This window comes from Scleropages formosus, chromosome 3 (genome assembly GCF_900964775.1).
Source record: "Scleropages formosus chromosome 3, fSclFor1.1, whole genome shotgun sequence".
In the NCBI taxonomy this organism is placed as follows: Eukaryota; Metazoa; Chordata; class Actinopteri; order Osteoglossiformes; family Osteoglossidae; genus Scleropages; species Scleropages formosus.
The window spans coordinates 21,110,497-21,126,256 of record NC_041808.1 but is presented as its reverse complement, the minus strand read 5'-3'; the positions used below and the strand labels follow the sequence as shown (position 1 = coordinate 21,126,256).

Sequence of the window (15,760 nt, the reverse complement as noted above, 5' to 3'; positions counted from 1 at the left end):
AGACATCAACAAAGATGCTGAAAAATAAGAGAAAATAAAGTAAGTGGAGAGGGAAAGAAAAAGGGAGGACTAAAGTGTGTTAATCAAAGGTAATTTGAAAATATTTCTACAAAAAAGTTTTAAGACTCGGATCATTGTAGAACAAGTTTTTTTTTTTTTTTTTTTTTTTTTAAAAAAAAAAGAAAAATTAATGAGCACACTGAAACTAAGCCTCCAGTTCCATGTCCCTTTTTAGAACCTTTAACTCTCCTTTCTTTTCCAGTCATACCTTTTCAAAAGGAATGTGTATTATTACTGTGTAAAGCAGTCTCACTTAGTAACAACACTCACTGTTACAATGACATTTAGCCAGATTGCTCAAGTCCATTTTTTAGCTATGCACATGTTTTCGTGTGTTTACTATTTGGTTTTCTATTCCACTACTCTTGAAATGTGTGGCAATGATTTATATTTGAAAAAAAAACACACACACACACACACACACACACACACACACACACACACTTTATTTCACAGTTGACAAACCAGACAGCAAGGATGTGCTTTTTTCCCACCACTGTGGGGTAATATGTCTGGAGTATTTTTAACTACTGTAACAATATTGACCCAGGGCAGCTCATTATTCCAGCAGGGGTAAAGAACAACCCCCGGCCCCACAGCCGAGCCTCCCCTTGTTCCCATCCCCCCTCCTACATTCCCCACATTCTTCCAGAACAAATACTCTCATGTTGCCATAGCGCCCCACATGAACCGTTGCTAGGCGTTGTTAGGCGTGAGGCACTTCCAAATGTTCAGCCCAGAAATTTCACGTTTCCATTGTTTTCTCAGATTTTTTGTACCTTTCTGAAGAAAGGCATGAAGGGGAGGTGGTGTCATGTTATTGTACAAAACCAGAATGACATTCAGAGGTTTGAGAGGTAGGGGGTACAGTGACACTTTCCATCACCACTGTTCACTCATATACAAGTTTGTTTCATCGCTTCATGCCCATGCAAAGATATTTTGTTTCAATATTTGTTTTGCATACTTTGCAAATGAGTCAGTGTTTAAGGTTTAGATCTGGCTGTTTCGCAGTGCAAGAGGGATGCAGTGGTGCAGCAGGTTTGGTCTATGCCTGCTCTCTAGGGGGTCTGGGGTGTGTCCTCTTGTGCCCTGCATTGCTGAGTTAGCCTCTGGTTTGCTTCAACCCCGCTTGGAACAAGTGGCTTCAGACTGTGTGTTTGTTTTAAGGTGCATGGGGTAGTAGTGGTGGCAGCCTCCATCTCTCAATGTAGCCATGAAGGACAGTTGGCTTCAGTCCTCAACTTTAGCAGTTTGGGGAAAAACAAAATGAAAAAGAAAACATGCCTGAGTAATCCTATTTATCAGAGCATATTCTTCAAAGTAATTTACACTATTAACACTTCTTACAATTATTTACCTCTTCATACAGAAAGGTAATTTTTACTGTATGAATTCAAAGTACCATTAACAGGGGATCTACAGAATTGGTTGGGATTTGAATTAGGAATCATCCAAGTTCAAGGTGGTGCCCCAACCACCACTACCTGCTGCTCCTCATGTACATATGCGATTTACAGTATACTTACATATAATGTACGCATACACACTATACACATTCCTGTGTGTTGCATAGTTAAGAACATCTGCTCTTTGCATGTGAAGAGCTGCTTTTCCTGAGCCGGATAGTATGGGTAAGATGATGGTTAAAGACTTTTGGAAAGAAAGCATGTGTTGCTGACCTTGATATAGGAAAGAGGTAACACTGCCTGGAAACGTGAGCTCATGGCTACACACGCGCTCTGGGTTGCGTCATTGTGGCCCCTGCGACATTTGGAACTCAGGAGGTCATGCACTACCACCAGGTGTTGGTGTGTATATACATGTGCACTAATGCTTGTATGTGAGATTATCATTTTTGAATTCTGATTGTGTATATTGTGTATACATGCTGTCTCTCCTGTGTGTCACAGATGGCTTATGAAAATACATATCCTTTTTTCATACAAGGTGCTTGTTATTGAGTGACTGACAGCAGTTTTGCTGAGTTCGTAGTCATTTTACTTATAAAATAGGTACAACAGCATCGTCACTTGTATCAGAGATAAACTATTTGGTGTCTAACTCAAAAGGTTTTTGTCCCTTAATGGTGTCAGTCATATTTTTCCCCCCTTAAGTTTCCCTAACACTGTTACACTTCTTACATAACAAAACTAACTATGTAGTTCTTCTTCAAGACATCAAAAAATGTCAACCAGTCACCTAAATGTGTCAGAACTGAAATAGTATATTCAGTACTGTTAGTATTATTTACTGATTCAGCTGACACTTTTCTCCAAATCTGCTTACCATGTTAAGCCTCTTACAGTGTTCCCTTTTTATTGAGCAGAGTATTTTTTTTACTGTATTAATTCAGGTAAGTACTTTGCTATAAGATATTACAGCCAGAGGTGGGGTCAAACATTTGTCATTAATGCTACATAGTGTCTTCAGTGGAATAGTATCTGTATGCTTTGCAGACTGAAAGACATAGGCAGTGATCTTACGAACTATATTTCTTTATATTGTGAACACATGTGAGCAAAATTGTCTCCATTCAGGGTATACACTTTCTCACACCTTCTACTTCCTGTATAGATTCTGTATCTATGTAATGTTGGACATGTAGTTATTGATAATGAATGAATAGAATTATAAAATTACATGACAGAGTTTTCCATTACCACTCAGTCACATAGACTGATCTGTAGCTTTTCTGCATTTTTCTAAAAATAAATGTGAATTTAGTGTCTTTTTTTCTGTCTTTTTTTCTGTCTATGAGTCCAGCTTTGCAGGGGGTGTGGTGGCGCAGTGGGTTGAACCACAGTCCTGCTCTCCAGTGGGTCTGGGGTTCGAGTCCCGCTTGGGGTGTCTTGCGACGGACTGGCGTCCCGTCCTGGGTGTGTCCCCTCCTCCTTACACCCTGTGTTACCGGGTAGGCTCCGGTTCCCTGTGACCCCGTATGGGACAAGCGGTTCTGAAAATGTGTGTGTGTGTGTGTGTGTGTGTGTGTGTGTGTGTGTGTGTGTGTGAGTCCAGCTTTGCACTACTATGCAGCAGGTGTAAATCTTGACTCACTGCACTTCTCTACAAGCCTACAAATCGTTTTTAGCGTTTAACAGCCTGCTGCCCTTAAGCAAAGATATGTGTTGATTGGGTGTTTTGTGCATCTCTGGGGAGGAGTGCAGATTTACAGTTATGAGCCAGGGCACTTCTCCTGAGTCTGGTCGCATTTGTGTTGGTAGGGGGTGGACAGTTTAGCAACAAGGCAGGAGGATCCCCGTGTGTTGGCTTGCTTCGTGAGGTCTTGGAGATTTATCACGGTGCATAAGCTCTTTAATCGCACAAAAGTAAAGGCACAAATTCTGCCATTCTCTGGGTTGTTTGTTCTTGGGCTCTAGGCAATTGCAAGTTTACCCCATACACTGGTTCTGCATGTTACAGATGTTGAACCCACACATTTTCAAAGATAAGAACAGTTTTTGGTCTGTTATGAAGCAAAACATTACCTGGATTTCCATATTTCACTGTTATTTGAAAGCAAAATTAACTCAGAAGGAATATAAACACAATAGAGGTCAATAGGCCACCTTCATTCAACTTGCTTTCCGTGTTTCCATCTTGAAATAGTATGAAGTTAACGAAAATGTTAAAATAAAATTCCTTACAATGTATTGTATTTTTCCTTGCTACATATAAAAGATTTTTATGCAACTTTACCTGTAAATAAATCCATGGACATTCGTTTTAATTGATTATGCAGGTAAAGGTGGAAAGTAGCCTGATTGGACATGGCTGGGTGAGATCTGCAGCATTGACTGGGAGGTTATTGAGGTGGCATCTTTTATTGTCAGCAATTTTAACAACAGTAATAGGTGTTATGCTTCAGTGCAGTGCTACATACTGTATGTCCTGTCACCGGTCATATGTGCCTGTTTCCGGGATGCAGCAGACCACCATCACCCTGCATTAGACAAATGGTTTTTGATAAAAGGATGGATGGAAGCATAAGAGTATTTTAGAGTATTTATTGTCTAAGGCTTTTACAGAACCTGTTCAATTAAAAACTGGAGTTAAATATGTACTTAATCAGCTTTTATTGACGAGTTTGGTATTAAGTGAATTTCACTGTACAGACAAATCAAATTACAGACTCCCAGTCCTAAGTTTTATAGGTTGAGGACCTAGTGTACTCACTGATGCAGTGCACTGATATACACACGTGCAGGTTGTGCTACACCTGTCTCACTAAAGCATTGCTCAAGCATTGCTCAGTCTGGTGCTGGTACATGTTTGCTTTTGATGAGTTCATGCAACATATATTTTTTCCACAGCCTAGCACAAGAACTTACTAAACAGAAGTGGCTGAAAATGAAGCAGTGATGACAGAGGAATTAGTTAACATATTCAGAACTCCATTGTCTGTGATTAGAGTTGTTTGCACAGTGACTGCCTTCAGATGCTTTCCTCTGAAACCCTAGCCATGTTGAAGGCCACTTTAGTCTTGTGGGCTGCATACAAGTGATAAACAGGATTGTTTACCAAGCCGTGGGGAAGGGGGACATTGCTGGTGGACAGAGATAAAATGTGTGTAAAGGGAACATTTGGCAGTTTGACTTTTTTGTTGTCAAGCGCTAAAGACGGCATGCAAGGTGCAAGTTTTCTTTGCATTGGCTCCTTCACTTACAAAAAAACTGAAACCAGAAATGATCTACATAAATATGTTTGTCCCTGTTACCACTATGTTTTACAGTTAGTAAAAGTTTAAGAATTTGTAAAAACACAATGTATTAGAGGGGGTGCAGCAGCGCAGCGGGTTTGACCAAAGTCTGCTTTCCGGTAGGTCTGGGGTTCAAGTCCTGCTTGGAATGCCTTGTGACGGACTGACATCTTGTCCTGGGTGTGTCCCCTCCCCCTCCAGCCTTGCGCCCTGTGTTGCCGGGTTAGGCTCCGGCTCGCCGTGATCCCACTTGGGACAAGTGGCTTCAGACAATGTGTGTGTGTGTGTGTGTGAGATAATGTATTAGATTTCCTTTAATTAATAAACGGGTTAGGTTCTGTAAAAGTGTCAGATAAAGCTGTAATGCATTTACATTTATTCATTTAGCAGACTCTTTAAGACAACATACAAAGTTCATTTTACCAGCAGTCTGAATTACAGACACACGATTCTTGAAGCAATCAGTTTGTCAGATACCATTCTTTTGTTATTATTGTTAAGTATCTGTAGCTGCGTGTAGAATTGACAGAAAATACAAAGGTGACTGACGGATTGCATGATGCAAATTTATGCAGCAGTCAGGAGATCAGGAGAGAAGTGGGTCTTAAAATTATGTATTTTGAGACCCTTCTTGAATGCTATATAAAAAGAGGTTGTGAGACTTTATTCTTTCCCTAATTTATTGCATAAATGTGCAACATTCTTGTCTTGATTGCAGACATTCATAAAACTGCCAACACTGAACTGACTGAGACTAAAGCACTGACTTCCCACCCTAATGTTCTGAGTGTGTTTTACTGTCTGCTAATGGTGAAGTGAAGCAAATACCATTAAAAGTAAATGTTTTAAATTTTTAAAATAAAAAAAATCATAAATTGGATGTTCATAACATGAGTGTACAGTCATACCCCACATAATGTCTTACCAAACTATGTCTGTTCACTTATACATTCGTGGTCCCATAAGAAAATAGAAATTAAAGAAGAGTTTTTTTAAAGGTTTACATTTAACATAAGTGTTTTATGTTTTTATGTTTGTCATGTGGAACCAAGGACATGGGAACGGCTGGACCCAAATGCAGGATCCTTTGTCAGAAACCGAGGGGCATCAAGCAAGTTCTCGTTGTTGGGGTCAGGCGAAGAGTCAGTCCATCGGTAGTCAGAGTGGGAGCAAAGATCCGTGGACGTAGTCAGGAGACAAGGGGAAGGGTCAGAAGCTGGGGAACGAAGAACAGGGGCATGAGCGCTAAGGAGGACAGTTGTTTCATTAAGATTCCATGAGTGCGAAGGAGCCGTGGAGGGTCTTTTAAAGCCGAGTGTTCTAATTGTCATCAGGCACTTGATTGTCTTCAGGTGCTGTCGATCGCGGTGTGGGCGTGGATGTGACAATGTTTTATGTTTAAAAATTTCAAATGCATACACACACAACACACACACATTGAAACTAATTAAAAATCTCATTAAGTGAAATAAAAATAAAAAGCTTAAAAAAGAAAGGTATTTTTGTTTGTATTATTGTAGTGTACTGTATACTGTACGGTATTACTGTGCTGTAATGTATATAATTTTACTATATTATACTGTTATTAGAATGTGTAGATGGTGTCTTTTTATCCTTTTTAACCTATGTTACTATGCTTAATTACAGTACTGTACAGTAATATAAAGTTGTACAGGTATTGACTGAACTTACCATTCCCATACAACAACAAAAGGATTGTTCGAACAACTTCCAAATCGTACAATGTCCTATTTCTCAGAACGTGTCTAGGACATTATGCAAGGGATGCCTGTTTTGACAGGAAGTTTAGCCAGAATGTCTGAAGCCCAGTGAATGTGTAAGAATCAGTATAGGTGGCCGTCACCTGCTATAAATCCATTGCCATGTGTGGTGAGCCTGTCACACCAAACCACAAATCTAAAGAACATTACTTCACCTTTTTAAATGTTTAAGTCACAGTCCACCTTTATGGGAAAGACAGAGGCACAGATGTAACTTACCCCCAAGGACTTGTTGCCATACTGTATGTATGAGAATGACTGAGGATTGCTGTGAGTCATAGCTCTGCTGTGCAAAGAGTACAAGCATGTCACAGATGACACATAATTCTTCATCCCATTCCCAGGGATTGTAAAAAGGATGATAGACAGTATTTATTATATTTTTATAAGCATGGTAGTACCTGTTGAATGACAGGTAGCACTGAGCAATACTCTGGTATTTCCCATTGGTTACTCACAGGTCTGTGTGCAGCTGAAGATACCAAACCATCTGTGTTTTGGATGTATTTTGTATTTTTGAAAATACCAAACCATGACAGACATGTAGCAGCACAGCTCGCCTTGTGTGCAGACTGCTAGTTTGCCCTTAGGGAAATATGATTAAATATCCAGGGTTTGAGGTTTTCCAGTGCTCTCCGAACTGAAGCCCAGCTTCACTTGTCATGAGTCATTTAAAGCCTCAGTTGCACTGGGTTGCAATTAGTGTTGTTCAGTACAGTCTTCCTACCTTATCAAGGTAATTTCTTCTTGAAATACCCTTCATACAGTGAAGTCTCGCAATTCAAAGACATTATTACCTTTAGCCTCAATAGTAATTTTTATGTGCTCCTAAGCCCCAAAATTGAAACCCATTTATTTAGCATATGCTTTTCTCCAAAGCAACTTCTAATGAACTCTGTGTAGTGCTATCAGTCCACACACCGTATTCACCAAGGTGATTTACACTGCTAGATACACTACTTACACTGGGTCACTCATCCATACATCAGTGGAATACTCTCTCTGTCAATCACACACTATGGGGGAACCTGAACAGCATGTCTTTGGACTGTGGGAGGAAACCAGAGCACCTGGAGGAAACCCACACAGAAGACATACAAACTCCACACAGATTGAGCGGGGATCAAGCCCACGTTCTCTCGCACCACCCTGGCGCTGTGAGATAGCAGCGCTCCTCGCTGGGCCACCATGCCACCCGTTTATACTAAAATACCACCAAATCTTATCACAGCAGTTTCCCTTTATTAATTACCCTATAGTAGTTTATGGCTGTATTCCTACTCTTGTTTAGCTCTGTAGCTGTTATATACTATACAATTCACTGTTCACAAAACATACAGGATTGTAAGGTACTACAGCGAGTGGTGAAAGCTTCTCAAATCATCTCTGGAACGTCCTTACCATCACTGGAGATCCTATACCAGGCCAGAACCATCAGGAGAGCCATAAACATCGTCAAGGATCCCCAGAATAGCCTTTTCACACCCTTACCATCAGGCAGACACTACAGGGGTGTTAAAGCCAGAACTTCAAGGCTAAAAAACAGTTTTTACCCACAGGCCATCAGGCTTGTGAACGACACGCATCCACTGCCTTTCCACCCATCACGGCAGACACAGATTACCCTCTGAGCCAGAGAGGTGTCAACTACCCTCATCCCTCGTACACATACATACACATCCACAATGCCAATAACATCAGAGACCACAGACTACCTCCGCATACCTTGCGCACACAAATACACACCCCCTTTCAACTGCGAATAGACCCAGTCTACCTCTGCAGGACTTTGCACAGATATGACTTCCATGTTTACATTGCGCACTGCACACTTTATATACGTATATAACTTAGTTTCTTGGATTTTTGCACTAATAGTAATTTTTGTAAATTTGTGATTTACGCCTTGTGTTTTTCTTTCCTTATGTCCTTACAATTTATGTCATGGGCTGCTGAGAGGATTCACAGAGTAAGAATTTCATTGTATGGTGTAATGAACTGTTTACTGTACACATGACAATAAACTCTTGAATCTTGAATACATTTAATTTAGTATATGTCTTAAAGCCTTACAAAAAAAAAAAAACTCTAAAGTGAAAAGATGTCAGTGAGAACAATGTAGAGGAATTCACATGCACCACAGGAATTGACAGTGTTTGGATAGTCCAAACAATGACCATAATTACCAAAATTATTACAGGTGAACCTAGCAAAATATGGGTAGTGGTGTTAATACAACTTGAGTTAGACTTGTAATTGAGGAGAAGACTGTGTGGTGCATCTGATCTCACACCATTCAGTGGTTGTGAGGCCCACACAATCCATATTTGGTCCTCATAAAAGCAAGTAAATGCTTTGAAAGCCAAAATGAGGTTTTAAATGAAACTCTTCATAAAGAAGAATGTGTTGTAATTGAAATAGGTATATCTCAGGGTATCACTTACATTCATTCATTTACAGTGCATTCATTTATTGAACATGCACATTCCTTGCAGACTGAGTGGAGATTTAATCTGCATCCAGTTGTGCTGCCCAGGCAGTGTGAGGCACCAGTGCTACCCCCTGCACCATCATGCTACCTCAGTAGTCTTGTTAGTGAACTTCTGCAGAAGCGCATTGCTGTCGGCGGAAGTGCTTCTCATCTCAGTTGTCAGTCTTTTACAAAAGGACACAAACGTAAGGTGTTTGTTCAGTGAGACCTGCTGCTTGGAGAGCAGGTCATGTGAGTTTGATGTCATCCTTGGGACAGGTTTAAAATGGAACGCCAGCCATTGTGCCCCAGCTGATCCCAGACCAACATCAGGGTTCACCACTGAATGCCCAATCTAACTGCTTTAAATGGGCCATATATGATCAGTTGGAGTAATTAAACATTTTTGTTACTGGGGCCTCGAAGCTCAGTGGATGGTGTTAAATTATTAGCATGATTATCAAATCTGTATTTAAATATGTGAACTGCGTTTATTGTGCCAGTAGGCCAGTTTCTGTTACACTTGATCTTTTGCAAACTATAAACTCATTCCCCATTATTTGGTCTCTTGTTTCTTGTTATCTGTTCAGGTTCCCCCATAGTGTATGAGTGACTGAGAAGTGTGTTCCACTGATGTATGGATGAGTGACCCAGTGTAAGTAGTGTATCTAGCAGTGTAAGTCACCCTGGTGAATAAAGTGTGTGGGCTAGTAACACTACGTAGAGTTCATTGGAAGTCACTTTGGAGAAAAGCATCTGCTTAATAAATAAATGTAAAACGTACTTTTTTTCACATTTTGGTCCTTGATTAGTGATAATGGCTTTTCATTGATTGGTCCGGATTTTATGTCGTCTGTGACATTTGATCCGGTGCAATAAATTGAGACCACATTTGCAAAATGTGCCAAATGTGCGAAATATGCAAAAATGTTTAGTTATTTCAATCCATATACACTGTCAGAATAAATTTATATTTCATGAAGTCATTGTTTTTTATATTTTTTTTATATGGTATATTGTTGGTTATTGTCACTCATTCTGTTTTAATGTTAAATTTGGATGGTTTTTATGTAAACTTTGGAAGTAATTGAAACTTTTTCCCGTGAGCAATAATAGTTAGTAACTTCATTGTTCAGTTTTTGGATGTTCAGTCTGTTTTCAGGAACAAATTCAAATTAGTGTTCAGCAGAAACAAAATACACATGTTTAATGAAATGACACAAACTAGAGCATTTGGGTAAACCAGGTATGAGCAGAGGAGTGTGAACTGCAGTCAGGGTCCATGCTGTGACTCTTCTCTGGGAGCCAGAGAACAAGGCTGAAGGCCAGATGTTGGAGAAAAGTTGCTTGGGGGAGTATGGGAGGGAGATCGCTGCACTTTAATGCGGTTACAGACTGTGTGTGTGTGTGTGTTCTGGAATGGGCCAGGAAAATGGGACCCATCAGGTGTTCCTGCTGATCTCATTGTTAAGAGTGCAGCCTTCTGCTGGGCCCACACATGTGGTGTGTAAGACGTGCACTCTGGCAGGAAAACACCCGCAGAGGGAGAGGTTCTTGCTCCATTTGCTGGGCTTTTTATTTAAAGTCCTACTTCTAAATTATACAGTTTCAAGTTACAAAGAAGTAGTTTTGACAAGTAAGCACAGTTCAAACATTTCAGTATTCATCTGTTACTCTTGAGTAGTGGGCTATACCACAAATTTTGTGGTTCTGAAACACACTGTAAACACTGGAGTGCAGAGTCTTTTTTCCCCTTTTCTAGAGGTGAAACACTGGAGCTTTCTACAGCGAGACAGGTGGCATCATGGATAATTAGCTTTAAAGAGAAGTTTGCGAGTTCTGGATCTAAGTGATGGATAGTGGGGAAAAAATATAACAGCTACTCCCAGGAGTGCCAGGGTGAGCCTTGATACAAAAATCACATTAGCGTAGTGATCAAAGTTGTCAGCTTTGGTCTTGGACCCAGGTTATAATGTAACCACTTGCTATAGTACCCTTGATCAAGGTACTTACCCGAAATTGTAACTATTTAGTAGACATTTCCCAGCTGCATAAGGTCTTAACATTGTAATTTTCTTTGGAGAAAATTGTTAGCCAAATAAATAAATGTAAATTTAAATAAACGAAAGTTAAAATGTGGATGTTCTCGGTTCTGACTCCGTTGTGGTGGAACGACCTCCCCCTCTCACTCAGAACTGCAGAAACTCTGTCTACATTCAAGAAGGGTCTGAAAACTCACCTCTTCCAGACTCACTTCGCCGGATCTGTCAAGCTCATGTATGGTGTAATTGTTCATGCACCGTAACTTTATGATCATGTCCAGATCAGCCTTTACACAGCTGCTACTCCTGTATGGTATGTAAATGTTTGTGTACCTTTTTTTAAAAAAAAAAGAAAATGGTTGGAAGGTGATCAGGATTGGTCTATTGAGTTTTATGCACCTATTTGTGTGAAGAACATCGATGCATAAAGTGGAAAGAAACAAACTAAGTTTACTTAAGAATCACACATCTGCAACTATGTCTCTCTTTCTCCTAATGTAATGCACAAACTGTATTTTCTCTGAGATGTACGTCACTTTGAAGAAAAGCGTCTACTAAATGAATAAATGTAAAAGTATGTAATTGTAAATTTCAAAAACTAAATATTTATTTGCAAGGCAAAGTTCAGATCTGTAACTGAGTCTGAGTAGAGGTTAGCTCCTACAAAGAAAATATGAATTATGTATGCAATGTGTACACTGTAATATGCAGGGGCAGCAGGTGGTGTAGTGTTTATGGCTGTGAATTCCTCCTCCTGCTGTAGTACCCTTCATCAGGGTACTTACCCTGAACTGATGCAGTAAAAATTGCCGAGTTATATAAAAGGATGAATCATTGTAAGTACATTTTCTTGGAAAATTTAGAGACTATGTAGGGGAAGAGCATAGGTTGCATAAGTAAATAAAAATGTATGACAAGTGAAGCCCATGCAGCTGCTGCTAAGGCTGTGCAGTATGGCAGACCAGCAGTGAAGTGTGTGGCCCAGTTAGCGTGTGCCGAGAGCTTTGTGTGCACAGTGTAGACAAGACCACATCCTCCAGTGTGCCACGAAGGCGGCTCAAACTGGCTGTCTGCGCAATGACGTCAGCGCGGTTCCTTGAGCCCGCTGCTCCTTCCTTTAAAATGTAGCCATTCTTACTTGTGTTCAGGTTTTTTGAGACAACTTTAACTCCATTTGTACAGTTGGAAGGACGAGGAAGCCACTGCTGATGCGCAGTGCAGAACGTCTAGTAAAGACACTGAGACTGGGTGGATTTGCTCAACACTGCAGGTAATGATCTGTTAGTACATTTACATGTACATTTATTCATTTAGCAGATGCCTTTCTCCAAAGTGACATACATCTCATAGAAAATACAATGAGTGCATTACGTTAGCAGGAAGAAAGGCTTAGATGCAGACGCGTGATTCTAAAATATAGAACCTAGTACAAATTTGACTCTTAGCCATTTTGTCACATTATAAGATCAGTCACAAGGCCAAAAACCTCTGAATTTGCTGCGCACGTTGTTAAAACACTTTAATTCTCACTGTTGGTGCACGTATGATGCTGCCTGTACTGACAGGTTAAGAACAGGGTAAGAATGTTCACCAACTAACCACACAGCGTGTTATGTCATGTGCTCTGACGCAGGCTCTATTGGTGCAGGTTGCCTCTCAGGACTACGGGGCCTCAGGTTTACTTGTGCACATAGCTACCACTAGCAGAGGGGCCCGGGTCCACGCAGGAGGGCCTCGGCTCCCACTAGGCTTCTTATTAGTGGCCTATTGTGTGCGTCCATGGGAAAAGACGCTTCAAAGGCGAAATGACAGGGGAAGTACTTGCGGGGGAAGCACTGCTAAACTGAGAGTTCACTTCCCCCCCACGAACTACGTGTAATCCCCTAATCCTGAGCTGTGAGGTGGGGGCCACAGCCCTCAGCCCACACGCTTTACATTTGCAGTCATTTATTTTGCTGACTTTTTTCTCCAAAGCAATTTACAATGTTAAGCTGCTTAGCGATTGACCCGTTTGTTACCTTGATCACGGGTACTGCAGAAAGAGGTGGGATTCAAGCCTGTGTCCCTTATGTGCAAAGGTGGAAGCACTAATCACTACACCACCTGCTGCCTCCTACTTGAATTGATATTGGGAAGGAATTTAACTTTTTTGTTTGAAGTGCCTGTGATATATATTGATGAAGTAAGTTCGGGGGCTGAACATTACCGGTTGTCCAGGTGTCAGGTAATTTATCTTAACGTTTCATAGTTGGACAGGTAGAAGTGTTCTGATACCTTTCTGATGGTATCGTATCACAATCACCGTGTGACGTCACTAATTACATAGTCTTTTTTTGTTTTGAAGTCATTTTCTTACTAGAAAGCACCCAAATTTGACAAAAATAAAGGTAAAAAGCCCCAATATCTGTTTTTGTTGGTTTCTTTACGTTTGAGCATTTTTTTGTAACTACACTTTGTTTCATGTGAAACCATCCTTACCTAAGTTTGACTGCAATTTGCATTGGTTTGTTGAACACTGACATTAACTTTTTAATTTTTTTGTTAAATTTTTCATATGTTCCAAATTTGGACAGGTGCAGAATTTGATTGCAGTTAAAATTTGGACAACCAGACACAAAAAATTATTTTTGAGCCCTGGTTTTGGGATTACTGAAGCAACATCTGTGAACTTTATGACATTCAAAATAATACATCCAGTACAAGTTCATAAATTCATAATAAACTGGAACAGGACAAATGTATGAATATGGCTGCTAAAAAGTATGAATGAATTTGTAATAATTGTACCACTGTTTTGCACTGCTGTTTGGTATCCCAGTGTTACTCACGTTTTCAAAAAAATTGCTGACATGAAGCAGGACACTAAATAGAACTGCCTAGTTGTAAGAAGGGCTGTGGAGTCGGTACGCAAAACTTTCGAATCCGACTCCACAGCACTTCCCACAAGTTGCACATTATTTTGGTTGTTGGCTTATTTGACAAATATAGGCCTAAATCTATATTACACCTCTGATTATTGGGGGTCGACTTAAACGCCAGACCAACTTATACGCTGGCATATATGGTACATTTAGTTGGAGTCGGTACATTTTTACCGACTCCGACTCAAGTAACCCAGTAATTGCTTCTGACTCCACAGTACTGGTTGTAAGTCAATTATTAAAAATGGTTTACTTTTATAAAAATTAAAATGGTTTATTACATTCAGAATACAGTCATTAATGCAACATATCCTTCTGTGCCATTTGTTTGAATCACTCATTGTTTCTTCATATAAGTGCTGGTGTGAAGAGTATCGTTTTTATTTCTCAGATTATTGGAGCTGTCAACACACAAGTTTCAGTGAATTATTACATGGAACAAGTTATGACTGATTTATCAAGATCATGGAGAAAGTTACTTATAAAGCCTTGCGCGTACTTCATAAGCACTTATAAAGTAATGGCTTGTATTTAAATTTTATGACTTGTGTTTCTTCTCTGCCATATGTACTGCCATTATTTGTATGATTCTTATCTGAATACAGCTGCCTTTTAGAGAGATCTTGAGAAATGACACAGCTTCTTGATTATGGTACAGCTCTGTAGACTATTTTGTAAACTGGTTAAAACAGTATTTAAATCTTGAGACAGTTTTTTTTAAATCCAATGAATAAGCATCATCTCTCCTGTCTGGCCTTCCTGCTACTGCCATAAAACCTCTACAGCTGATACAGAACGCTGCTGCCCGAGTTATGTTTGACTTGCCGAAGCATTCGCATGTATCTCCTCTACTTGTTTTTCTGCACTGGCTTCCAGTAGCTGTCTGGATCAAATTTAAGACTCTGGTTATGGCTTACAAATGCATTAATAGAACTGCTCCCAGATATCTACAAGACTTGATCAACCGCCACACCCCAACCAGACTGCTATGCTCTTCTACATCTGCACGCTTGCTGGTCCCGCGCACGAAAGGTAAAGCACAGAGGTTCTCGGTTCTGGCTTCGTTGTGGTGGAATGACCTCCCCCTCTCACTCAGAATTGCTAAAACTCTCTCTACATTCAAGAAGGGTCTGAAAACTCACCTTTTCCGGACTTACTTTGCCCATGATCTCTTAAGTTCATGTAAAGTGTAAATGTTCATGCACTATAACTTTAAGATCATGCCCAGATAAACCATTATGCAGCTACTTCTGTAATGTAACGCAAATGTTTATATGTATCTCCAAATAAAAAAAATACTAGTAAGGTGATCAGGAATTGCTGATATTCTGATAAAATTTTAAGCAGCTACTCGTGTGATGAACATTGGTGCATATGGTGAAGGAAGCAAAATAATTGTCTCTATAACAGATACCTTCTCTTTGTGTATCTTAAGAAAAAAATGTTGGAAGGTGATCAGGAATCGTCTGTTCTGAGTTTCTGAGCTACTCTTGTGATGAACATTGGTGCATATTGTAGAAAGAAAGAAACTAACTTTACTTAAGAATCACACATCTGCAGCTATATCTTTTTCTCCTAATGCATACATTTTATTTTCTATGAGATGTATGTTGCTTTGGAGAAAAGTGTCTGCTAAATGAATAAATGTAAATGTAAGCAAACTTCGATGATAGAGAGCTTTTGGACTCATTCTAAAAATGTGTGACTAAAGATGAAAACTAAGTGTCATTGTAGGACAGAGTGATTTTCACATGTGGTTATCAGCAATTTTGTTGTCCACCACCAGC

The 15,760-nt window shown here is 39.9% G+C and overlaps 1 protein-coding gene across 5 annotated transcripts in view; it reads left to right on the top strand.

Moving 5' to 3' along the window:
* LOC108935217 (rho GTPase-activating protein 29-like) overlaps positions 1 to 15,760 on the top strand; it is a 50,568-nt gene that overhangs the window by 8,614 nt on the left and 26,194 nt on the right. The window contains exon 1 of one of the 5 annotated variants that reach the window (XM_018753646.2): positions 12,244 to 12,322. The exons of the other annotated variants lie outside the window; for them this stretch is intronic. The gene's annotated coding sequence lies outside the window, so the exon portion shown is untranslated. Of the gene's footprint in view, positions 1 to 12,243; positions 12,323 to 15,760 lie in introns of those variants that run through there. 5 annotated transcript variants of the gene reach the window in all.